Source organism: Lissotriton vulgaris, chromosome 1_1 (genome assembly GCF_964263255.1).
Source record: "Lissotriton vulgaris chromosome 1_1, aLisVul1.2, whole genome shotgun sequence".
NCBI lineage: Eukaryota > Metazoa > Chordata > Amphibia > Caudata > Salamandridae > Lissotriton > Lissotriton vulgaris.
In genome coordinates, this window is record NC_141685.1 from 2,126,474,201 (window position 1) to 2,126,501,338 (window position 27,138).

Below are 27,138 nucleotides of genomic sequence, written 5' to 3' on the forward strand. Positions count from 1 at the left end.
AAGTGAAATCTATCTACAGCGGGAGTGACCAAGTACCGAAATATGTTTTCCAGGTGAAAGATAAAGAGGGAGAGGATACTCCCATTTATCCTAAATGTACTGTGTACCTAAATAGTAAACCCATAGTTATGTTTGCGGACTCATGCTTATTGTTCACGCTGATCAACCAGGTGGATTTCAACAAGTCCTTCGACGTACCCATTCTAAGCATCTCAGAACCAGACATATCACCAGAAGGGCACACTAAGGAACCCATACCCCTGGTAGGTATGGCAAAAATGCTTATTACGTTTAAAGGCAGGTCCACCTACGGTAAAGTATATGGCGAAGGTAGGATCCAACCAACTAGGATGGCGCCATCAGAAAGATCTAGTGATCATTATGGATCCCAACAACAAGGAACAAGTTCTCCTTATTGAAAGAGAAGCATCAGAATCGTTGGCTCCCATTGTTCTGCCGACCAAGGCCAATGGCGAGGGGATCCGTTTGTGTGTACCTGCGCAGCCTTAATGACAACATATGGGTTGAGACCCATTAATGAGATGCTAAGCACCTGTAGTGTAGTTCCTATTTTCCCTATAGGCCCTGCGGATTGGAATAACATAAACAGCAGTGTAGACGTAGAAGTGCGGTCTTCCAGGTCTCTACTGACTATATTAGACTTAATTGGGTTTGTACCAACTAGCTCAGAGGTCACTGGAAACTTTCTTGACTGAATAGGAAGTGATCAGCTTCCATGGCTCAGACAAGAAGGGATTCAGTTTTCCAACAACCGCATAAACATGACAACTTTGCTCCTTAGAATAAGAGTCAATCTCTAGAGTCGTGTGAAACAATAGACAGTTATTTCACTCAGTCAGTTGTGCAAGAATTACTTTCACCAGGATGCAGAGAATAGAGAGACGGGCGTTTTCAATAAAAGGTATTATTTATTGAACAGTCTTTCTTCTCGTGCAAGAGAAATGAATTGCCACAATTGCAAGACTTGTTATTATAAAAAGTGCGTACAGTAAAATGAGTATTGCGAAATAATACTGTAAAAGCATTGATATGGTTTCTAAGCCATACGATAGTTAAAATGAGTAAAATATATACATTCATATATACATTAGGCTAACGTTCTCAACTGGTGCTTCTAACTACACCTACCCCGGTGTACCTGACCTAAGCCTAATACTTGGGAGTGAGTAAGTAGCAGTTTAAGTTAAGTTGGTTTTGCCAAGGGTTTGCTTCAAGAATTCTCTCTAAGGGTTTAGTCAACACCATACCTCTGGAATAGAATGTTGGAGGTCTGGTATCTCCTCTCAGGACTCGATATTCCAGTCACCCGCAAGGGTAGGCTGGAAACGCCGGAGCTGGATTTTCTCGGCAGGAGAAAAGACAGCGTCTTTCTTAGCGCGTCAAGGAGGAGGAGGGGCAGCGTCCGTGGGCTTCTCGCATCTGCTGGGCTCTGCAAGGGACAGCTGTTCTGCTCCTGTATTCACCACCACCATCGCGCTTGCTTGACGCAACATTGGTATTATTTGTACCTGAAAGGTGCCTTGTTTGACGTACGTTTTTGGACATAAGACGTCAATAAAGATGTCACTAAGAACTGGTCGTTCTTACAGTGCTCATTAGAGTTCTATTACTAATAAAAACAAAGCAAGCGGGGCTTTCCCAGGTTGCTGGAAGTTTTATCTGTTGAAGAACTCGGTGTGTAATCTAGGAATCTAAGATAGTGGCTTCTGCTGTGTCATGTACTAATGAGCTGCAGAGACGAGTTTCTAAAATATGGCTGAAATATGGCTCTGATCGTTTATGCCATTATTGGGGTATGAATTGATTATAGCCGTATAGGGGCATAAGGTCACAATATTGATCGGGGTCCTAGATTAGAACACGACACACCATGGGTGATGCAAAAATATTTTCTGTGAATGACGAATCCATGGCATACTACTATGTGGAGTTGCACCCACAGTCTAGACCCCTCACTGTATTCACCACTCCTTTTGGGGCTTACATGTTTAAGAGGATGCCATTTGGCCTAGCATCGGCCGCTGCAGTTTTTCAGAAGATACTGCAAACAGTGTTGAGCGGCATAGTGAAGACGTTCTGCTTCCAAGATGATATCTTAGTATACGGTACCACTGTAGAAGAGCTTGATTCTACATTACAAAAAGTGTTAAGGAAATTGATGGAAGCTGGCTTGACAGTGAAGTAGAACAAGTGTAAAATGAAAGTCAGTTCCGTAGACTACCTGGGGCACACAATATCAGAAGAGGGGTTCAAACCTAAGTGCAGCCTAGTACAATCAGTTAAGGATGCCCTCTATCCCAAAAACAAGGAAGAACTCAAATCCTTTCTAGGGATAATCGAAATCATGGCCAAGTACGTCAAAGGGTTCTCAGATAAATGCGAATGTCTACGTGATCTCTTAAGGAAAGGCAATGATTTTGTTTGGGAAACAAAACACAGCACCACAATAGACAACCTGAAAGATGAGGTAACAAAGTCACCTGCGTTGGGGTCATTAGACAAGGGATTGGGAGCCACACTATCGCAAAAAGGAGAACATTGCGAGACCATCATTGCGTATGCTTCCCGATGCCTAACCTCTGCAAAATTTAATTATTCCATAGTGGAAAGGGAAGCACTTGCTGTAGTCTGGGTGGTGTTACATTTCAGACTTTATGTTTGGGCATACAATTCACCATCCTAACGGACCACAAACCACTCACATTCATGTTTTCAACTAAGAAAACTAACTGCGGATCTCCCAGCATATCAAAATGCAGATTAGGCCTTGATGGTTATTGTTTCAGGACCGAGTATTTACCAGGAGGTGACAATGTCCTAGCAGACTAACTCTCCAGGGCACCTCTAGAAGGGGTATGGTTGAAAAACAAAATACATGTTTGTGAGCCATTGTGTTTTGTCCTATATTAGAACCGCAATTACTTATTTGCATGTAACTCTATAGGAAAGCATTAAGGTGAGGGCAACCAGTTTGCTGCCACCTGTTGTGACAAATTTTGATCGGCTCAGGCAAATCACATACCGGTAGTGTAGATGGATGGTCCCATTGATAGAATCACCTTGGCTCACCAATTTTCATCTTCATGTGAGAAATGATGGTTACTTATTCGTTTATAACTCCATAGGAACGCATTGGCTTGAACGTGGCACAGTGGGCACAAGTGGAACCGTGGCATGGCTCAGGCTAAATCCTTATGGAGCTTGTCGGGGGATGTGGTACGTTTGAAAAACGAAAAACAAAAAACATATTTGCAAGCCAAAGTGTTTTTCCTATAATAGAACCACAATTACCTATTTGCATGCAACTATATAGGAAGTCATTGAGGTGAGGGCAACCAGTTTGGTGCCACCTGTTGTGAGATATTTAGCTTGGCTCAGGCAATTTACATATCAGAAGTATAGAGGAGACCTTCCTTTATTAGAATCAACATGAATATTAGTGAGCCAAGTTGATCTTCATGGTAGAAAGGATGGTTACTCATTCGTTTCTCACTCCATAGGAACGCATTGGCTTGAAAGTGGCACAGTGGGCACAAGTGGGACCGTTGCTTGGCTCAGGCTAAATCCTGATGGAGGTTGTAGGGGGATGTGGTATGTTTGAAAAACAAAATACATATGTGTGAGCCAATGTGTTTTTCCTATAAGAGAACAACAATTACCTATTAGCATGCAACTATATAGGAAGTCTTGAGGTGAGGGCAACCAGTTTGGTGCCACCTGTTGTGAGATATTTAGCATGGCTCGGGCAATTTACATATCAGAAGTATAGAGGAGACCTTCCTTTATTAGAATCAACATGAATATTAGTGAGCCAAGTTGATCTTCATGTGAGAAATAATGGTTACTTATTCGTTTATAACTCCATAGGAACGCATTGGCTTGAACGTGGCACAGTGGGCACAAGTGGGACCGTTGCTTGGCTCAGGCTAAATCCTGATGGAGCTTGTAGGGGGATGTGGTATGTTTGAAAAACAAAATACATATGTGTGAGCCAATGTGTTTTTCTATAATAGAACCACAATTACCTATTTGCATGCAACTATATAGGAATGCATTGAGGTGAGGGCAACCAGTTTGGTGCCACCTGTTGTGAGAAATTTAGCTCGGCTCAGGCAATTTACATATCAGAAGTATAGAGGAGACCTTCCTTTATTAGAATCAACATGAATATTAGTGAGCCAAGTTGATCTTCATGTGAGAAATGATGGTTACTTATTCGTTTATAACTCCATAGGAACGCATTGGCTTGAAGGTGGCACAGTGGGCACAAGTGGGACCGTTGCTTGGCTCAGGCTAAATCCTGATGGAGCTTGTAGAGGGATGTGGTATGTTTGAAAAACAAAATACATATGTGTGAGCCAATGTGTTTTTCTATAATAGAACCACAATTACCTATTTGCATGCAACTATATAGGAATGCATTGAGGTGAGGGCAACCAGTTTGGTGCCACCTGTTGTGAGATATTTAGCTTGGCTCAGGCAATTTACATATCAGAAGTATAGAGGAGACCTTCCTTTATTAGAATCAACATGAATATTAGTGAGCCAAGTTGATCTTCATGGTAGAAAGGATGGTTACTCATTCGTTTCTCACTCCATAGGAACGCATTGGCTTGAAAGTGGCACAGTGGGCACAAGTGGGACCGTTGCTTGGCTCAGGCTAAATCCTGATGGAGGTTGTAGGGGGATGTGGTATGTTTGAAAAACAAAATACATATGTGTGAGCCAATGTGTTTTTCCTATAAGAGAACAACAATTACCTATTAGCATGCAACTATATAGGAAGTCTTGAGGTGAGGGCAACCAGTTTGGTGCCACCTGTTGTGAGATATTTAGCTTGGCTCGGGCAATTTACATATCAGAAGTATAGAGGAGACCTTCCTTTATTAGAATCAACATGAATATTAGTGAGCCAAGTTGATCTTCATGTGAGAAATAATGGTTACTTATTCGTTTATAACTCCATAGGAACGCATTGGCTTGAACGTGGCACAGTGGGCACAAGTGGGACCGTTGCTTGGCTCAGGCTAAATCCTGATGGAGCTTGTAGGGGGATGTGGTATGTTTGAAAAACAAAATACATATGTGTGAGCCAATGTGTTTTTCCTATAATAGAACCACAATTACCTATTTGCATGCAACTATATAGGAAGTCATTGAGGTGAGGGCAACCAGTTTGGTGCCACCTGTTGTGAGATATTTAGCTTGGCTCAGGCAATTTACATATCAGAAGTATAGAGGAGACCTTCCTTTATTAGAATCAACATGAATATTAGTGAGCCAAGTTGATCTTCATGTGAGAAATAATGGTTACTTATTCGTTTATAACTCCATAGGAACGCATTGGCTTAAACGTGGCACAGTGGGCACAAGTGGGACCGTTGCTTGGCTCAGGCTAAATCCTGATGGAGCTTGTAGGGGGATGTGGTATGTTTGAAAAACAAAATACATATGTGTGAGCCAATGTGTTTTTCTATAATAGAACCACAATTACCTATTTGCATGCAACTATATAGGAATGCATTGAGGTGAGGGCAACCAGTTTGGTGCCACCTGTTGAGAGAAATTTAGCTCGGCTCAGGCAATTTACATATCAGAAGTATAGAGGAGACCTTCCTTTATTAGAATCAACATGAATATTAGTGAGCCAAGTTGATCTTCATGTGAGAAATGATGGTTACTTATTCGTTTATAACTCCATAAGAACGCATTGGCTTGAAGGTGGCACAGTGGGCACAAGTGGGACCGTTGCTTGGCTCAGGCTAAATCTTGATGGAGCTTGTAGGGGGATGTGGTATGTTTGAAAAACAAAATACATATGTGTGAGCCAATGTGTTTTTCCTATAATAGAACCACAATTACCTATTTGCATGCAACTATATAGGAAGTCATTGAGGTGAGGGCAACCAGTTTGGTGCCACCTGTTGTGAGATATTTAGCTTGGCTCAGGCAATTTACATATCAGAAGTATAGAGGAGACCTTCCTTTATTAGAATCAACATGAATATTAGTGAGCCAAGTTGATCTTCATGGTAGAAAGGATGGTTACTCATTCGTTTCTCACTCCATAGGAACGCATTGGCTTGAAAGTGGCACAGTGGGCACAAGTGGGACCGTTGCTTGGCTCAGGCTAAATCCTGATGGAGGTTGTAGGGGGATGTGGTATGTTTGAAAAACAAAATACATATGTGTGAGCCAATGTGTTTTTCTTATAAGAGAACAACAATTACCTATTAGCATGCAACTATATAGGAAGTCTTGAGGTGAGGGCAACCAGTTTGGTGCCACCTGTTGTGAGATATTTAGCTTGGCTCGGGCAATTTACATATCAGAAGTATAGAGGAGACCTTCCTTTATTAGAATCAACATGAATATTAGTGAGCCAAGTTGATCTTCATGTGAGAAATAATGGTTACTTATTCGTTTATAACTCCATAGGAACGCATTGGCTTGAACGTGGCACAGTGGGCACAAGTGGGACCGTTGCTTGGCTCAGGCTAAATCCTGATGGAGCTTGTAGGGGGATGTGGTATGTTTGAAAAACAAAATACATATGTGTGAGCCAATGTGTTTTTCCTATAAGAGAACAACAATTACCTATTAGCATACAACTATATAGGGATGCATTGAGGTGAGGGCAACCAGTTTGGTGCCACCTGTTGTGAGAAATTTAGCTTGGCTCAGGCAATTTACATATCAGAAGTATAGAGGAGACCTTCCTTTATTAGAATCAACATGAATATTAGTGAGCCAAGTTGATCTTCATGTGAGAAATAATGGTTACTTATTCGTTTATAACTCCATAGGAACGCATTGGCTTGAACGTGGCACAGTGGGCACAAGTGGGACCGTTGCTTGGCTCAGGCTAAATCCTGATGGAGCTTGTAGGGGGATGTGGTATGTTTGAAAAACAAAATACATATGTGTGAGCCAATGCATTTTTCCTATAAGAGAACAACAATTACCCATTAGCATGCAACTATATAGGAAGTCATTGAGGTGAGGGCAACCAGTTTGGTGCCACCTGCTGTGAGAAATTTAGCTTGGCTCAGGCAATTTACATATCAGAAGTATAGAGGAGACCTTTCTTTATTAGAATCAACATGAATATTCATGAGCCAAGTTGATCTTCATGTGAGAAATAATGGTTACTTATTCGTTTATAACTCCATAGGAACGCATTGGCTTGAAGGTGGCACAGTGGGCACAAGTGGGACCGTTGTTTGGCTCAGGCTAAATCCTGATGGAGCTTGTAGAGGGATGTGGTATGTTTGAAAAACAAAATACATATGTGTGAGCCAATGTGTTTTTCTATAATAGAACCACAATTACCTATTTGCATGCAACTATATAGGAATGCATTGAGGTGAGGGCAACCAGTTTGGTGCCACCTGTTGTGTGATATTTAGCTTGGCTCAGGCAATTTACATATCAGAAGTATAGAGGAGACCTTCCTTTATTAGAATCAACATGAATATTCATGAGCCAAGTTGATCTTCATGTGAGAAATAATGGTTACTTATTCATTTATAACTCCTTAGGAACGCATTGGCTTGAACGTGGCACAGTGGGCACAAGTGGGACCGTTGCTTGGCTCAGGCTAAATCCTGATGGAGCTTGTAGGGGGATGTGGTATGTTTGAAAAACAAAATACATATGTGTGAGCCAATGTGTTTTTCCTATAAGAGAACAACAATTACCTATTAGCATGCAACTATATAGGAAGTCATTGAGGTGAGGGCAACCAGTTTGGTGCCACCTGTTGTGAGAAATTTAGCTTGGCTCGGGCAATTTACATATCAGAAGTATAGAGGAGACCTTCCTTTAGTAGGATGAATATGAAAATTAGTGAGCCAAGTTGATCTTCATGGTAGAAAGGATGGTTACTTATTCGTTTCTCACTCCATAGGAACGCATTGGCTTGAAAGTGGCACACTGGGCACAAGTGGAACCGTGACATGACTCAGGCTAAATCCTGATGGAACTTGAATGGGGATGTGGTATGTTTGAAAAACAAAATACATATGCGTGAGCCAATGTGTTTTTCCTATAAGAGAACCACAAATACCTATTTGCATGCAACTATATAGGGATGCATTGAGGTGAGGGCAACCAGTTTGGTGCCACCTGTTGTGACAAATTTTGCTTGGCTCAGGCAATTTACATATGGGTGGTGTATACGGGAGCTTCCTGTGTTAGAATGAATATGAACATTGATGAGCCAAGTTGATCTTGATGGGAGAAATGTAGGTTAATTATTCATCAATAACTCCATACGAATGCATTGGCTTGAAGGTGGCACAGTGGGCACAGGTGGTAACTTTGCTTGGCTCAGTGTAAGTCCTTATGGAGCTTGTAGGAGGGTGGGTTGTTTTTAAAATGATTGTGATCCAATGTGAATTTATTATAGGAAATGTATGATTACTTATTAGAATATAACTGCTTGGGGATGCTTTGAGTTCAAGGCAACCCATATGCTGCCATAAATTATCATCAGCTCAGAAAACTTACAAACAGGTTCTGCAAAGGACTGCTCTCTTGCTTAACTTGTGATGGTGGCAAAGTTATCCCATTTTTGTCGAAAGGTTGCTAGTGTCAGACTAAATCCTAATAGACATAATAGTGATATGTTTTGTATTTCAAAAACAACATATTCACTGTATGGCAATGCAGAGTCCCATAAAATGGAGTTCAATGAATCATTTATGATTGCATTTTATATAAAATGTTGCCTGCAAATAAAATGGTGGCTGAATAAGATGTTGGCTGAATAAGATGCTAACTTCAGCCTGCGAATAAGAAGCTGGCCGAATAAGAAGCTAACTTCAGCCTGCGAATAAGAAGCTGGCCGAATAAGAAGCTAACTTCAGCCTCATAATGCGTCGACTGGTGTTTAAACTTACCTATTGGAAGACTTTAAATCATCAACACTGCACTTGCAAAGCTTATTTTCTCGTGTACTACTGTGAGACCTCTGCCACTGACTGCCCCTGGCCAGAAAAAGCGCGAGAGAGCGTAGCGGTGAAGCGCAAGACGCGTCACTGCTACGTCATTCTCATCACAGGGGCAGGGCTGGCCCTGCCAAAATAAAAAATGTAATGTCACCCAGGGCCGTCATTGGTAGCGCTCGCGCACTACAAGATTGATTGACGGCCCTGAAGGCTGGGACGGACGAACAGTCAAGAGCTGCACATAAACAACAGCAGGTCAGGTGCGCACTTTCAAACTGCCAGGGTCGCACGCGCGGCACTGGTGGCCCGTTGTGGCCACGGCTGCCTTTATAATTTATTTGGGGACACTGTGTCCCCAAATAAATTATAAGGGCCAACGCGGCCGCAACGGGCCACCAGTGCTGCGCGCCCGCCCTAAAAAATTGTGCACCACCCCCCCAGCTACGCCACTGGTGATAAGGAGGATCTAGAGCAATAACGCAGTGGTGCACGGTATGATAGTTCATCTACCATCCTAGTGTGATGATGGCAGATTTTCAAAAGCAACGAAGACTTGCTGTCACAAGGCATTCTGCCAGGAGGCTAACTGAACAATGCCTTAAAAATCGCATGTGGGTAGTTTGTGGGTGTTACTAAATGATAGAGTAGAATGTCCCGTACAATGTTGTACCAGGATTTTTCTTTAAAATCTCCTGCTCAGCTTTTTTTCTAGGGTCAAAATTTGGAACTAGATGTGAAACTAAGATTTCCATAACTGTACCAGAGAAGAAACCACCTCCTTCCAAAGGAGCACTGAGGGAGTTGTGCCTACCTCTTACTTGTATCCCTGTTCGACAGAACCGTCCAATGAATAATCCTGTCCACGCCATACACCTAGACCTGGATATTTGGAATAGCCAACATAATGGCGGTTGACAAATGGCAGTCAAGAGGCTGCATAATGTTGTCATACCTCCATCCAGAGGGCCGTTACATCTCTATGCAGGATGCAGCGTAATCCTTTGGTATAGGAGGGAGCAATTCTTACAAAATGCTAAAATAGCAGCTATGGTGCACAAATTATGACCCTCTTTTCCTGAGGCCCTTTACTCTCGTCATACACTGGCGGCATTACTAGCCATGGTGATTCATCACACACATATATTGGGAGCTATGCGGTGACGGGAGGTTACTGCAGCTTCCTGTGGAGGAAGTCTGGTAGGTTGTCAGTGAAGACCCAATAACCCTTAAGGACTGGTCAAAAATTCATGCAGGATTCCATAAGGTATCGATCTGTGTCAGGCACAAGCAAATCCAGTACAATATCGTACATATGGTGTGTCTGTCTCCTAAGAGACTACACTTTACATACCGTTCACTGACAAAATATCGAAGGAAAAAATATATAAGTAAAAAATATTGATGTAAAAATGTAGAATGCTAAAATATCGACCCCGTAGACTTAAACATGGGTATGTACAAAAATATTGACTAAAAATATCAATGTAAAATATAGTTGTACAAAATATCCAATATATATGTGTGATCAAGAGTATGTAGTTACTCGAAACGCGTCGCTTTGGAAGGTGAATAAATAATTTTTTGCCTGAGCCGTGGGGTCCGCCTCTTCTTTCGCCGTGTCTGTGGAAGTTTGAAGAAATTGCCTGATATATATTCACTGAAAAAACCATAGGTTTCATGCACGTTATAGTTAGGAATTAGCATTTAAATAACCTTAGAAATTCACAAAAAAAAACCATAGGTTTCACGCATGTTATAGTTAGCTGGACATTTCACCCATACAAAACCATTGATATTCCCCCGTTATAGTTAGTTCAGCTAACTATAACTCGCGCGCGCGCAATGCACTGCTGATGACATCACATATTACATCACTCATGACATGGTCAGTGACATCACTCATGACATCACTGATGACATCTCAAATGACAGCCCCTGGGCGTGTTTGCAGAGGGGGAACTAATTCCCCTTGCATATGGCTGAGATACCCGCCACCCCCTCTCAACACAATCCCCAAGGATGGGAAGACGGAAACGGTTCTGAACTTTTGGAAGGCGGGAGGGAGTTACCCTCCCGGCCGTATTTATTAAAATATGAAACAAAATTAAAACATTAAAATAACAGTTTCATATCATGTACAATTTCATTTACACATTACGATGTTCTTGGCTGACCTTAACACATCTCTAATACAAAGGTTCTCCTAGCCGATACTAAACATCCTGCAAATGCATTTCTGAACATTGAAATTGTACATCCTAACATTACGGGCCAACGGCAAGGTCGTAACCGGTGTCAGATCCCCAATACCAGAATTCCCCCCTCACTTGTGAGGGGCGGTCGCACAGCGGACTATACCTCTGTGCCTACTTCCAATTTCCCTTGTCTTAGCGGGGGCCCCCTGTTAACTCGACGCCATCTTAGTGGTCGTCCGAGGACTCGTGTGAGGTGTCTAGAAGGTAGCGTAGACCCCCCTCCCACCCCACACAACTTACCACATCTGCCGTCGCAGATGTCCGGGCCCCGGGAAATTCCGAGGAGGGGTCCGTAGCCCCTCCTCCCCAGGGAGGGGCCCATGGCCGCCTTCCCTTTCGGCGTCCCCATCCTTAGAGGGGACCGCCTCCCCGTTTGAGGGGCCAATGGCCGCCTCCCCCCGGGCACTCCCATCCGTAATGGGTGACGCCCAAACCTCTAGGGATCTTCCAATTACTGCTCACCGATCATGACCTTACCGCCCGACCAAAAAATAAATACGACAATCTAAGCTAACGAGGAGGAAAACTATCACATTTAAGCAATTCAAAGTATAAACTCTACTGAGCATCACTGTTCAATTCAATTGCAACCATTTCTGCTGAATACACATGCTGAAAAGAAAAATTATCACTTTATTACATACCACATTACCAACTTTTATTCAAAACAACCTGTAAGAGAAACAATATCACGTCACTCAACTTTATTCAAACAAATCGCTGTCAACAGGGGCTGGTGGGTGGGTCAAAATTGGCTCTTCGTTCCGTCTCGAGCTCACGTGCCACGGGGAGGTGCAGCTTCAGAGCACAGGAACAAGAGGATGCTTCCTTGGCTTGTCGCTCCTTTTATCCTTCTTCGGGCGGGCGTAGACCCACCTCCAATCCGCCTCCCGGGCGTGGCTAGCGGTGTCGGTGTCTAGGACAACCCTCTCTTGGGCGGGAAAAGGCGCGCCCCAGCTACGCCGCTTCGGGCATACCAGCCGGGACACGCCTCCCGCCCAAAATGGCTTCCCGGGGGATCGGGGTACTCCACCATACGTTCGGGGGGACCGAGTGGTCGCCCCTTTCCATATGGCTGAGATACCCGCCACCCCCTCTCAACACAATCCCCAAGGATGGGAAGACGGAAACGGTTCTGAACTTTTGGAAGGCGGGAGGGAGTTACCCTCCCGGCCGTATTTATTAAAATATGAAACAAAATTAAAACATTAAAATAACAGTTTCATATCATGTACAATTTCATTTACACATTACGATGTTCTTGGCTGACCTTAACACATCTCTAATACAAAGGTTCTCCTAGCCGATACTAAACATCCTGCAAATGCATTTCTGAACATTGAAATTGTACATCCTAACATTACGGACCAACGGCAAGGTCGTAACCGGTGTCAGATCCCCAATACCAGAATTCCCCCCTCACTTGTGAGGGGCGGTCGCTCAGCGGACTGTACCTCTGTGCCTACTTCCAATTTCCCTTGTCTTAGCGGGGGCCCCCTGTTAACTCGACGCCATCTTAGTGGTCGTCCGAGGACTCGTGTGAGGTGTCTAGAAGGTAGCGTAGACCCCCCTCCCACCCCACACAACTTACCACATCTGCCCTCGCAGATGTCCGGGCCCCGGGAAATTCCGAGGAGGGGTCCGTAGCCCCTCCTCCCCAGGGAGGGGCCCATGGCCGCCTTCCCTTTCAGCGTCCCCATCCTTAGAGGGGACCGCCTCCCCGTTTGAGGGGCCAATGGCCGCCTCCCCCCGGGCGCTCCCATCCGTAATGGGTGACGCCCAAACCTCTAGGGATCTTCCAATTACTGCTCACCGATCATGACCTTACCGCCACAGGCCGGATAGTTGACCGGCTATCCGGACTCCCCACAAAACTCCTACTTAAAGGTCATGGCTGCAAATTCCTCAACCAAGCTACGAAGTCTCCTATGAGTAAAGCATTCCCCACCCGGGACAAATGGACCCCGTCCTCCAGATACATCTGATCCCCCCTGATACATCCATGAGGAATAGAATGCAATGTATTCGTACGAAACAATCTACCAAGTTTGTTATTCACTTTCTTCACTGAATGATTTAAAGCAGACACAGAGTTCGCCCCCCGCCACACCTTCCGTGGGATCATGTGGGACCATGCAATTGTGCACCCTTCTCGCCAACCAACTTACAGTGGATAGTATCACCTCGAGAAGTACTCGTCGACCAGTGGCCACCAAATCATTGCCCCCAAGATGCACTATGATTATAAATGGCGGTGACCTCGTCCGCCCTAACAAACCCTCCATAAAATTTTGAAACTGGTCAATACAGAGCCCGCCCCTTCCGTAGAAGGTCACCCTGTACCCGTATTCCCCAGCCATGTGAATCATGTCACCTGCTTTGAATACGTCTGCGGCACGCCTCACGTATGAGTGGCCCACGACCCACACCACTCTCTCCTCAGCCGGTGATCTTTGACCGCTGGTCCCCAGGTGTCGGGTCAACTGCACAGTCTGCCCCGCCTCGTAAGCTTGCGAAACTGTAAACCAAACAAAACAAGAAGCGTGAGTGCATGACATTAGCTTCACAACATGTGCAACCGCACATACCTTTTATAACAATTCGAGGACCAACGCCCCAACTGTTTCACTCTTTCGACACTCAGACCCCTGGCTATAGCCTCAGTAGCAGCCCCTATCCGGAAGGAATGGGTCCCAAACTCGCACGGGTTCAAGCCCGCAGCTGCAATTGCCATTGCAAGCACCCGTTGGAACTGAAACCTCGTCAGTGGGGTGGCGTCGGCGTGCCTCAGCAAGCTTCCCCCCCATGATGCCGCCCTCTGCTCCAAATATTCCTCAACGCATGCAACCGGGCACATGGGAGATCCGGGAATCCGCTGGACTACTACACTGTCCCCGATTGCTCCCTGATCGGTCTTGGACCTGGCAAACGAGACTACCATTGTCTCCCCCTTAATTTGGATGTGCTCTCGGCACAGACCCCCCCCCGTGTCCTGCTTGTTCCTTGCTACCAGCTCGCTTACCCGCATAGCCCCATGGAATGCTAATGCAAAAGCGGCCCGAAATAGTACTGTCTCTGATTGAGATGAACATGTTGCAGGGAGTACGGACAGTAACAGGGCCAACCTTTCCAGACCTATCGGGTGCCTTTCGTCCACTCTGCGACCCTCAAGGCGTTGCCACCCACGCAGCGCTTTCTGTACCACAAAAGATGCTGTGGGGTCCTGGATACCATGAGCCCGTGCCATGAAAGAAATGGCGGCCCGGTGCCTCTGGGCCGTGGCCACTGATTTGCCTGCCTGATGTAAAGATAACAGAAATTTCAGGACATACTCCTCTTGGCCCCAAAGCTCCCCCCCAGCAGAACCCAAAAAGGACCAATAGGAACGGAACGCCCCTTCATACGCCTTCCTTGTCCTGGGTGCTAGACTCTCTCCCACGAGGTCTTGTAGTCCGGGGCACCGAGAGACCAGAGAGCTTCGGGAAATGGTGCCGCCACCGGGTCCGCTGAGGGTAGGAAACCCCAGAAGGCCTGCATACGGGAACGAGAAAGCGCATCAGCTGCCTGATTTAACACGCCTGGCACATGTCTTGCCCTAAAGTGGATGTTTAGCCTCATACACAGCAGAACAATTTCCTTCAGCAATCTCAAGATCCATCTGCAGCGGGCAGCCTGACTATTGATACACTCAACAACGGTCATATTATCAGACCAGAACACCACAGAGCGGTCACGAAACCCCTCGGGCCATGTTTTCAAGGCCACCAGAATAGGGAACAGCTCAAGAAACCCTATGTTACCTGTGAGCCCATTCTCGTGCCACCATGCCGGCCAGGTTTGTGCTGACCAATGATTACCAAAAATGGCGCCACATTCAACGCTCCCTGCCGAGTCCGTCAACAACCCCAGCTCCTCAGAGGAAACCGCGGGTTTGCTCCACACGACCCGACCGTTGAAATCAGCCAGGAATGCCAACCATATGCGCATGTCCTGGCGAACCTCTGCCGAGAGCCTTGTGCGGTGGTGGCCTTCCTTGAGGCCAACCATGGCCTGAGCAATAGAGCGGGAAAATGGGCGCGCCATCGGCATTACTCTAAGGGCAAAATTTAGTTGACCCACAACCCGCTGCAACTGATGCAATCTCACTCTCGTCTCGCTAATACATGTTTCAAGCGATGCCTTACATTTCGTCACCTTTTCCTTAGGCAAACGGAAGCACCCCTTTCCGGAATGGAGCTCTATTCCAAGAAACTCGAGCGAAGTAGACGGCACCACTGTCTTACCGGGGGCCAATGGCACACCAAAGCGTCTCATGAGATCACAAAATTCATTCAAGGCTTGTGCACACTCCATGTCCCCGGCTGCCCCCAGGAATAGAAAATCATTAAGATAATGCATCACATGTGTAAACCCTGTTGTTCTTGTGAAAGCCCATTGCAAAAAACAACTGAATCTCTCAAAATACGCACAAGAGATGGAGCAACCCATTGGCATACATTTATCCATGTAATAGCGACCCTGAAACATGAAACCAAGGAGACACTGATCATCTGGGTGTACCGGGAGCAACCGGAACGCTGACTCGATATCTGATTTAGCCATCAGCGCTCCGGGCCCCAGGCGATTCAAAATGGCGACGGCCTCATCGAAAGATGCGTACCGCACCGAACAAACTCCCGGGTTAATCGCATCGTTCACCGAAAGACCCCTTGGAGCTGACAAATTATGTATCAACCTGAATTCCCCCGGATCTTTTTTGGGGACTACACCCAGGGGTGAACAAACAAAATTAGCAACTGGCGGGTTGTCATATGGTCCAGCAACCCGACCTCGGGCCACCTCCTTACCAATCTTTGCTTGTACCACCGCCGCATTCTGCTGCACCGATAGTTGATTCCTACATTGTGCTTCACCCTGAAAATCCCCCGCCGGGATGCGGAAACCATATGAGAAACCATCTCGCAACACCCCAGCGGAGATATGATCTGGGTATTCGTTTAGCCAAGGGATCAGTGCCATGATATCAACCGGGGTAGGTAGAGGCGCCCCTCGGACTATTTCAGACCTGTTTGGCGCCTCCCCTACTCCCCGTATCACTAGCCTTGGCTCTGCACATAGTCTCAGGGTGCGAGGACTGCCCACACCCCGAACATTCGTGCCTGAACTTACAAGAACCCTGTGGCCTAGTACATTTTCCTCTGTTAAAGCCCCAGCAGACCCCTTTTTTACCTGAGCTGCCACTATTCCTTGAGTTCCGGTCATTGCTTGAACCTGCCCGAAAGGGCGCCCCTGACGAATGGCGGGAATACTCAACCACATCACCCCCCAACGATGGCGACTTCCCCACGCCTGGCTTTTCCATTTTTTGCCATGAAATGGAGTCAAAACAATCCCACGTCAGGGAGGAATCGTGCTCCTTGGATTTACGAAATATATTATCATAAGAAAACCATTGATTACCCCCATAAGTTTAATAAAATTCCATGATACGTGTCTGGTACACGGCCAATTCCCCCAACAATTCGAGCCTACGTTCCCCCATAATTGCAATGAACATTCCAAACGCTCTGCCCCAATTGCCTATCGATTCATCAACTCTGAAACCGGCCATCCTGGCTCGCCATACACTAGGAGTAAGAAACTCTTTTTGATTTTTTACATGCTCAATCTCGTAATGATCGGTCAACAAGGAAAACATGTTCACATATTTGTCTGCCCATATCCTCTCTTTCACCTCGATCGGGATATGCTGAACAACTTTTTCCCTCCTCGAAGGTACCGATCCCTCCCCCACCATCGGCAATGGCTGCTTACCTGAACCTGCCGTCGTAACTGTAGACCCTGCCGAACCAACGCCCGATCCTGGTTGACCCACGGGAGCCTGCGGGGAAACAAAAGGACAAGGTGCCTTTGCAGCATCTCGGGATTGCCGCAACTGCTTCATTATTAATTTGGCCTCTTCGGCCGTGTCCCCTGGAGCAACAGAACCCTCGTTGTTCCTGCCCAACCATGCCGCCAGCTGGGCGGCCAACTCCGGTGGCATATACCCTTCGTTCACAGGGGTAATTACGACAGGGACCGGCTGCCCTGCGTCGGGAATCGGCACAGGGGCCTCTACCGGTCTGGGCGGGCTCACCGGGGGAGCCTCCGGAACTGGTACATCGTCTCCAGTTGCCCTGTTCCTGGCCCTTTTTCCTCTCCCGGAAGGGACCACCCCCGGCAATGCTGGCCCGATGATTTTCTTAGGCCGGCCCGTACCGTCCCTGGCCGCCATCTGCTTCTTCATCTCCGCCATGTCTTTCACCAGCATACGAAGCATTTGCTCGGTGCTAACCTTCTTTCCGACCCTTCTGCCCGGCATATTCTTTACGATAGGTGACTGAAAGGTCCTGGACAAGGCTTCTAGCGCTAAAAGAGAAAACAGAAAAATTACAAATTTCAAAATTGGCTCTTCGTTCCGTCTCGAGCTCACGTGCCACGGGGAGGTGCAGCTTCAGAGCACAGGAAGAAGAGGATGCTTCCTTGGCTTGTCGCTCCTTTTATCCTTCTTCGGGCGGGCGTAGACCCACCTCCAATCCGCCTCCCGGGCGTGGCTAGCGGTGTCGGTGTCTAGGACAACCCTCTCTTGGGCGGGAAAAGGCGCGCCCCAGCTACGCCGCTTCGGGCATACCAGCCGGGACACGCCTCCCGCCCAAAATGGCTTCCCGGGGGGATCGGGGTACTCCACCATACGTTCGGGGGGACCGAGTGGTCGCCCCTTTCCATACTGGGGGTCCCTGGGGGCCAACTAGCCCACCAGGAATTTCCAGTATGCGCCAGGGGGCTGCATTGCAGAGAAGTGTAATGAGGTCACACCCCTTTTTACACATCTCTGCAACACAGCCCCCGGGCGCGTTTGCAGAAGGGGGACTAATTCCCCTTGCATACTGGGGGTTCATGGGGTCCAACTAGCCCACCAGGAACCTCCAGTATGCGCCTGGCGGCTGCATTGCAGAGAGGTGTAATGAGGCCACGCCCCTTTTTACACCTCTCTGCAACACAGCCCCCTGGCACGTTTGCAGAGGGGGAACTAATTCCCCTTGCATACTGGGGGTCCATGGGGGCCAACTAGCCCACCTGGAAACTCCAGTGTGCGCCAGGGGGCTGCATTGCAGAGAGGTGTAATGAGGCCACGCCTCTTTTTACACCTCTCTGCAACGCAGCCCACGGGCACGTTTGCAGAGGGGGAACTAATTCCCCTTGCATACTGGGGATCCCTGGGGGTCAACTAGCCCACCAGGAACCTCCAGTATGCGCGAGGGGGCTGCGTTGCAGAGAGGTGTAATGAGGCCACGCCCCTTTTTACACCTATTTGCAATGCAGCCCCCTGGCGCTTTTTCAAAGGGGGAACTAATTCCCCTTGCATACTGGAGGTCCCTGGGGGCCAACTAGCCCACCAGGAGCCTCCAGTATGCGCCAGGGGCTGCGTTGCTTTGCTCCGGGGGTGGCGGTCCCCGGGGCAGTGTGAGGGGGATTGGGTGCCCCCCATACTTCTTTTTCACTATGCCCCCGGGATTTGGTCCACCCGAGGGGTAATTTGAAAAAAAGCAGACCGGGATTTTAAATAAATTTTTTAGGACCTTGGGGGTCCTTGTGGGACCACTTGAGCAGGCCTAGGGGGTCAGGGTGTTTCTACCCTGCCCCCTTTTTGCGTTCTACACATTTGTTGTTCTGCTTTCTTGTGCCTCGGTCTACCGAGCACAAGATGGCTGCCAACACTTCCTGGATGGAGTGTTCACAGCCAATGAGCATGCAGCTCGTGCTCGGAAAGGTACGCATACATACGCGTACCCCACGATTTTTGTCCCAAACTTTTTTTTAAAAATGTGGGCCTTGGGGGTCCTTGTGGGAACCCCTGTCAACCGAAAAATTTGATTTAATAGGGGGAGGAGCAATAAATTGATCCCATAGACTGTTATGTAACCAAAAAGTATTTTAGTATTGTCATGATTAGTTTCGTTTCAGAGAATCAATACAGGTGGAGAAACTACGAGCAAAGGAATGATTCGGAACTGTGGAAACATCGTCACATTATCTTTCATTTCCTCAGAGAGTACATATTGTTAATGTATATTTAAAAATACATAAAACCTATCTACTTTCCAGAGGAGTTGGATGAATTTCTACAGAGGAAGGAAAGAATATCAAAGAGAGGTAAATTATCTGAATGGAAATATAGGTTATTTAACAAATTAGTACGTGCAAAGTATTGATTAGGAGCGATGTCATAATCTTTAATTTATCTTTCATTTCCACAGAGGGATCATATTGTTAATGTATATTTTAATTTACATATAATTTTATGATCCTTCAACTGGAGTTGGATGACTTTCAATGAAGATATTTTTTTAGGATGCAAGTATTTCTTTATGATTGAAAAATGTACTAAAAACAAAACTATTTATCTTCTAGAGTGAAATTGGACTAAAAGTATTTATATTAAGTAGAGTTTTTTCTAATTTTCACTCGTGAAGAATAGGAAGATTATCTCCGCAAGTAGTTTTTTGAAAAAAGTAATATAATTGTGGTTTAAAATGTTGTGATTGTTAAATGTAATTATGACATGAAATGTACATAAAACAAGAAAGAGGAAGAAGTGAGGGAGTGTTTGTCGTCGCACTTCTATGCTACTTTATCTGAAAGTAAAAAAATCCCAAACATTTATAAAAAGATGATGGGGCAACACTTATATAATGTAAACCGAAAGGAATGAGTGCTTATGATAAAATAAAATAAATGTGGTCCAACGCGTGATACCAATGAATGTAAAATAACTTTTTCCATTTCACCTATGATGAATATAAAAGACTCAATAACAATATTTGGAAAACATAAGCATTTTTCTTTCAAGGATTGTTTGAAGAATTATACATTTTATAAAAGAACATAGTACTCCAGGCTAAAGGAGAAAAGTCAGCACAATTATGCTAGAATAGAAAATATAATAATATTTTTAAATACTTTTACAGTCAACAAACTCGTAAGCAGAGCACACAGCTTAAGTTAAAAACACTCTACCACAACTAGTTTTTGAAACGCATTGTAAAATAAAGTGCATCACGAAATGGGCTACATAGATAGTAAGTTTATCGTAAAGTCACATACAATAAAGAAAGCCAATCTAAATTAGCATAACGAAGGTAGACATAAGTACACAACAGTCAATGACATTTTTTTTTAAATCTGCGCACGGAAAGGGATTGGTTGCTAATATGTCTTTTTACAATGCTTCACAACCAATCAAAAAGAGGTATTGAAAGTTTCAGTTTTTAACATACAAGCAAAACAGATATCTTTGAAGACCCTAAAAGACTTCTTCCAGAATAAGTATGCACTTCACTGCAAAATCCCATTTAATGATTATCCAGGCTCTGAAGCTTAAACACGTCAGAAATCATCTCACATCACTTTCTCTTCTTTTTTTAGTGTATTGTGTTAGGCAGACAGCGTGACCCTATGCCCATAGCCCTCGAAGGCCCTGGAGACTGCCACGCCCCAGGATCAGCTCCTGTAGTGTCCCGGAGCCGCGCGGTCCCCCTCCCAACATTTAAAAGCCCCTGAGGGAGGTGGTAAATTAATCGAGACAGAGTACGTTAGTACAGCCTACTCCGCTTACGCTACCAGGAAAACACAACAACACTACATGGCCCAGATTTCCATTGTAGTGATTTCTTAGTTCCAGGTCTAGTTGTCAGAACGGCACGCACACTCCCTCACGGCTGGTATACACCAACACCATACCCATCAAGCACATGCGTCGCAACACACGTGACCCTACCAATAAAAAAAGACAGAGCGTACAATGCCCCCATGGTCCCGCCGACTCCTCGTGTCCTTCTGGAGCCGACATTGCTTTTACACATGGGGAGATGCTAAGTTGCATGTAGAAATGCAATCTTGTTTGGATTTTGAAAGTGAGGACATATTTCACTGCTGTGTCTTTCAAAGTTCAAACTAAGTTTGCTATCGGAGGGCGGGAGCCACAAGACTTCCGCCCTCTCATAGCAAATTTCAGTGTCCCGGAAGTAGGCACCCCGGGACACTTCAGGAACCGGCTCTGGGCGTGGCGGTCTCCAGGGCTCTCGAGGGCACCAGGCGGAGGTCCACCGAGCCCCTGTCACACTATACATAAATCTCTGGGGAGTGGCTGCTCCCGAGGTTTGAGGGGCGTCATTGAGGTCCACACACTTTTAATTTTGTAGGGGGGCCGTGGACGCGAAAGTGGTGCAAGGGGGTTGTAAATCTGGCACACAGTGTTTTGTTTTACTTTGCTTTCCTTTCTGTCTTGTAGAGGATCCAGGGTAAATATAACAGTTTTTGTACAGCCAGTACCTTTCAAAGCTACTCTCAAACAGCTTTTTGCCTGTTAACACTTACATGAGCACAGAGGTTAGAAGTTCACCACAATATGTTTCTAATTGAAATAGTTACTGTGCTGGAGATTTATATTTTTTTCATAGGAACCGTTAGTCGTAGAAGAAGTCAGTGGAAAAGTGTTGTTAGCGATTCCTTCCTATTCGGGGAGTATTAGGGTAACGTGCTCCAAGCGGCACTTTACGAAGCTTAATGTTCATTGGCTGTGAAGTATTAAAAGTATACATTTTCGCAGTCATTCCTTCCTCCTGTTTGGAACAACATGGACATTTTATTGGCTAAAGTGTTCAGAGCACAAGTTTGCTCCTTGTTGGGTGGGAAGGATTGACTGTTGTCAGTGATATTGTGACGCACTTCCAAAGGGGTATGGGAATTGAAAGTAGTAGAGGGCAGGTTAGGAACACTATTAACTCTGTACAGTGCCCATAAGGTGGTGGAGAGGGATTATGAGGGAAAAATTTTTTTTTACATGTTTCAAGTGCCATTTATATAATTGACGTGTGGTGTATAAATCACGGTGGAAAAATGACAGTGTCGTGCGCTGTTTTTTCCAATCAAGTTTGCGGGTGACATACTTAGGAGTATTATTTACTTATAATGTTTTGTTTACTTTTCTGATGGGGAGATGTGGTTGCACAGCAAAAAATTCAGTCTAGGTTTCAAACAGTTTTTATTAAGCAAATACAAATAAACTTTCTTCAGAAACAGTCGCTGTATATATGAAAGGGGTGACAATTAAAAATCAAATTTAATAAAATATCAGTTAAGCATGGCTATATCCTTCTTTTTTCTGCTACAGTTTGTAAAAGTGTTGACGCACATTATTGATAATGTAAGAGGGCATCGGTTGCTTTTAGAAAAAGTATAATTGAAGTACTACTACAAACACTCCAGCACTACATTATCCGAGATCAAGAGAACAAGTAAAAACTGTTAAATACAAGTGACTTCATATTACATAGAAATGTATGCATTATTATTTTTCAAATTTGTATTCTGTAGAATTCAGGAATGTTCTGTGGTAGTGCTTAGAGGTTGCACACTGTTCCGCTAACAAATCACATACTCACTACAGAATATATAGGATGGTACTCTTATAATATATTGTACTGGTCCTATATATTCTTTAGGGAGAAGGTGAATAGGAACAGCAAATTAGAAAATAACATTCAGAAATGTAGGGTTTATTAAATATTTAAAGTAACAAAGTATGCATGATAGCAATTTTTTTATTCTGCAGTTTCGTAAAATATGTTTCTTGAAAAAAATATCTGATCAAGTACGTTTTAATATTTGAAAGCTATATTACAGATGGCGAAGAAAAATATATGATTCCTCTACTGTAATAATAGGACAATCTATTACAATATAACAATTGATAACATTGTTACAGTAAGAAGAAAAGGAAAATAAAGTTATGTACTTAACAGAACATCCATAATGAAATACTTTCGAGCGGTAATTATTTACTGAACTTCTTTTCTCCGGGAGGTGAAAAAGTTTGATCTTTGTGGCGACGGGTCATAAACTCCTCCGAGATCATGACGGTGAGAATTATAATATGTATATATTTTCACAGTACATGATCACAAGGGGGAAACGGACTGAAAACTGGAAGCCGGTAACGTTGCTTACATATCGTTACTCTTTGTGACAACGGATCTGAACTCCACTGAGATCACCATAACTGTTAATGTTATAATATACATACTAACAATATATGATCTCTAGGGGAAAACACGATAACAACTGGAAGATGGTGACGTTGATTGTAAAGGCTTAGGGTATGCATCGACGGGTCACCAACACCTCTCAAGGGAAGTGCAGTGTCAATATTATAATATAAAAAGTCACAATATATAAGCTGAAAGGAGCCAGAAAAGGAGCAATGTTTGTAGTAATCTATCAGTTTCTAAAAACAAGCTGCTGACGTTACAGAGAAAAAGCGAAAAACATGCAATAACATTTTTTTCTAGATATAAATGTTAAATTATTGACAAATAGCCACAGATTATAACCAAGTACTTTGCCTATGTCATATTGAAACAACTTACAACTCCGGAATATGTTTGTTGACGCAAAAAAAGAATCCGATGCTAGAAAACGGAATCTGCATCACATATTGGCGACTCAGAAATAACTCGCGAAAACGAAACTAATTGCACAATAGGTGTGGTTTGTATAGATTTTGGTTGTTTAGTAGTCTACGGGAGGTAGATGTGGCTCCGCCTATTTAGATGTCACATTTTACAGTCTACACGCTTTAACTGTTCTACTTCTGCACGTGTTGGGAAAAGTTACAAACTGTGAAGCTGTAAAGGTTTTGACTTCCATAGTAACACATATAAGGTATTTGTTATCTACATACGTTGGAGAGTTTAAAAATTGTTACTCGGTAAACTGTGTACTTTGAATTCTCATAAAAAAATATTGATAACATTAGAAGAAAAAGAAACGGATTAATATTTGTTATTACTATGCTTCTTAATAAAAAAAATTCTTGCATTTGTAAATCATAAACCTACCCTAGGAAAGGTGTGCTGGCACTTGGGGTGTTGGGAAGATTAAGCAAGGTATTACTTACAGTGGGATAGTAGTGGGCTAAGATGCTGATGGACCATGGAATCGAACTTTGAATGGTGTTTTTGAAAGTCCCGTATTATAGGTGCTGTGTCATACTTTTACCACACTTATATGTTAATTACTGCTAATTAAGTTGAAAATATTCTTAAATTATAAGTAGGGATGCTTGATTTATGTTTTTACTGATGTAAATACAAACAGAAAAGTTTTTTTTTCTTTTTTGTATTTATTTTAAACTGTGCATGAATACGGAAATTGGGTTATTTTTTTTGTCAAAAGTATTTTTATTGATAGTTTAGTAAAAAACAGTAGAAATAAACATGCGACAATCCCGCACTTCACCCCACACAGGGGGTAGCCAGAGCAAGCGCCCGAAGGTGACACGGCAGATTGGGGAAGAGTCATCGTGGTCAAGCCTCTTACACATGGCATAGAGTCCTAGGAAGCGCCGATCACCCAGCATGTGAGTCATCATTCAGTAAGCAATGGAAGAAGAGGTCGCTGAAAAGTCACAGTTGTACAGAGACATAACAACGTGGTCAAATGGCTAGACCTCCCAGTAAGTTGGTCACAAATAGCAGGCAGTAGTGCTAAGAGGCCCTGCTGTAGGCATGTGGCTCGGCATGCAATACTGTAATGGAGCATTAAGAGGGACGTCATAACCCCCAAAGAAAACAAGCAAACCCCCCCTCCCCAGTGGTGGTAGCAATAAGCACAGGACAAGAAACCTGATGTGTCGCAGCAGAGATTCAGAGTTGAAACAGGTGGAGAGCGCGGATGCTAGGTGGACAGACTGCGGATGGCAGGATTTTAGAGAGGAATGCTACCAGCGGGCCCGAGCGAAATTCAAAATTCTTAAAATCATCTAAAAAGATATCCGCCATCCTTTCCATACTAAGCTACCTCCAAAGCCTCGAGTGCCAGAGAGAGGTGGCCGGAGCCTCCTTTTTCTTCCACGCTGCAGCCAGAGTAATTTTGGCCGTGCCAATACTGACCCACATGATCCTCTTGTCCGCCCTGGTCTGGTGTTCGAGATCAGGATCACGGAGACCCAACAGAGTGGAGGCCATCGAGGTAGGAATAGGGTATCCCAGCATATCCTTAATTTGGGCTAGAATTTCCTCCCAGAACAGCCGAATAACGGGGCAGTCCCACCAAATGTGCTGGAAGTCCCCTAAGAACCCACATCCCCAGCAACATCTATTGGAGGTGCCCAGGAAAATCAGTTTTAGCTTGGCGGGGTGTAGGTACCAGTCCATCATGGTTTTCAAATGTGCCTGCCTAAGCTCCACTGAGTGATTAAACTTGGCAATATTGGACCATAGGTAAGTCCACTTGGCATCTGAGATGTCTTGTTGGAGGATCCCTTCCCACATATTCATATACCGGGGCCTAGGGGAAACTGTAGTGGTAAGGAGGAACCCATAGATGAAAGTAATTGCCCCTTTCTTGGAAGAAGTCTTGGTCAAGAAGGCCTCGAACTTCGTGAGGGGTCGAGTTGCCTCCTCCCTCACCTGGGGGGAGAGCGCCGAGTGTAATAGTTGAGCGTGATGGTATCGCTCACTCTCCAGCACTCCGTAATCTCTCCTGCAGTTTTCAAAGGTGAGCGGGTCATAATTGTGAAATATGCATGTGAGCGCTAGGCAACCTCTGTCCTTCCAAGCCCTGAAGGGGCCCTCGAGTGACGCTGGGGGGAAGGCGGGATTGAAGTGTATGGGCGTGAAGGGGGAGGGAAAGGTGGTCCATCAGTCGTCTTTAGAGACCGAGTCCCAAACCTACAAGGTAGTGCTAGTGGGGGTGCTGAGATACGCATTCTTGGGTCTATCGCACTTGGGCCCCCACACCAAGACCCAAATCATTCTCCCAGCCACGCTCCTATCCATATGTAGCCAGGGCTTTTCTGATTCTTGTTGTGACCACTCAACTAATATGCAGAGTTGCACCGCTTTATAATACAATTGAATATCAGGCAGCCCTACGCCCCCTCCTCCCTTGGTTTGCGTAGGACGGTGAAGGAAAAGCGTGCCCGGCCTCCCTGCCAGATGAAATGCAGCATCATCGACCTCACACGCCGAAAGAATTCTCCGTCGAGAACTATAGGAAGGGCCTGAAACAGGTATAAGAGCTTAGGAAGGAGGGTCATTTTAATTGCGTGGATCCTCCCAAGCCAGGAGATGAACATGGGTTTCCATTGGGCCAAATCGGACTGGATCCTAGCAAGGAGTGGCGGGAAGTTAACGGAGTACAGTTTCCCCAGTGTGAGGGTCAGGTGGATCCCCAAGTATTGAATGGAGGAATCCGTCCACGGCAAAGGAGTGAGCGACTTAAGGTGGGGAAGTTCCGACTGGGGGATCGTAAGGTTGAGGACATAAGATTTGTCGTAGTTAACTTTGAACCCCGTCACCACTTCATAGCGCGCCAGTGCGGCCTGTACATAGGGAAGAGAGTGGGCCGGATCAGAGAGGGAGAGGAGGACATCATCTGCAAAGAGAGTGATCTTGTGGGACTCCCCAGTGTAGGGTAGTCCACGGATGTCAGGGTTGGCTCTCACCGCTATTGCCAGAGGTTCAATGCTAAGGGCAAAAAGCAGCGGCGACAGGGGACATCCCTGCCTAGTGCCCCTGAAATGCTCAAAAAAGTGAGAGAACTGACCGTTCACTGCCACTCGGGATCGGGGGGAGAGGTAGTTCGCCCGTGTCATCGTTATAAATTTGGAGGAGAAGCCGAAGGCGGCCAGGGCACGGAACAGGAACCCCCAGTCCACCCTGTCGAACACCTTCGCGGCATCTAGGCCCACCAAACCGCTGGAATTTTATACTTATTGGCTTTCTCAATTAGGTGTACCACCCGTCCTGTATTATCATGGGTCTGGCGCCCTTTGACAAACCCCTACTGATCCGGATCAATGAGGGTCG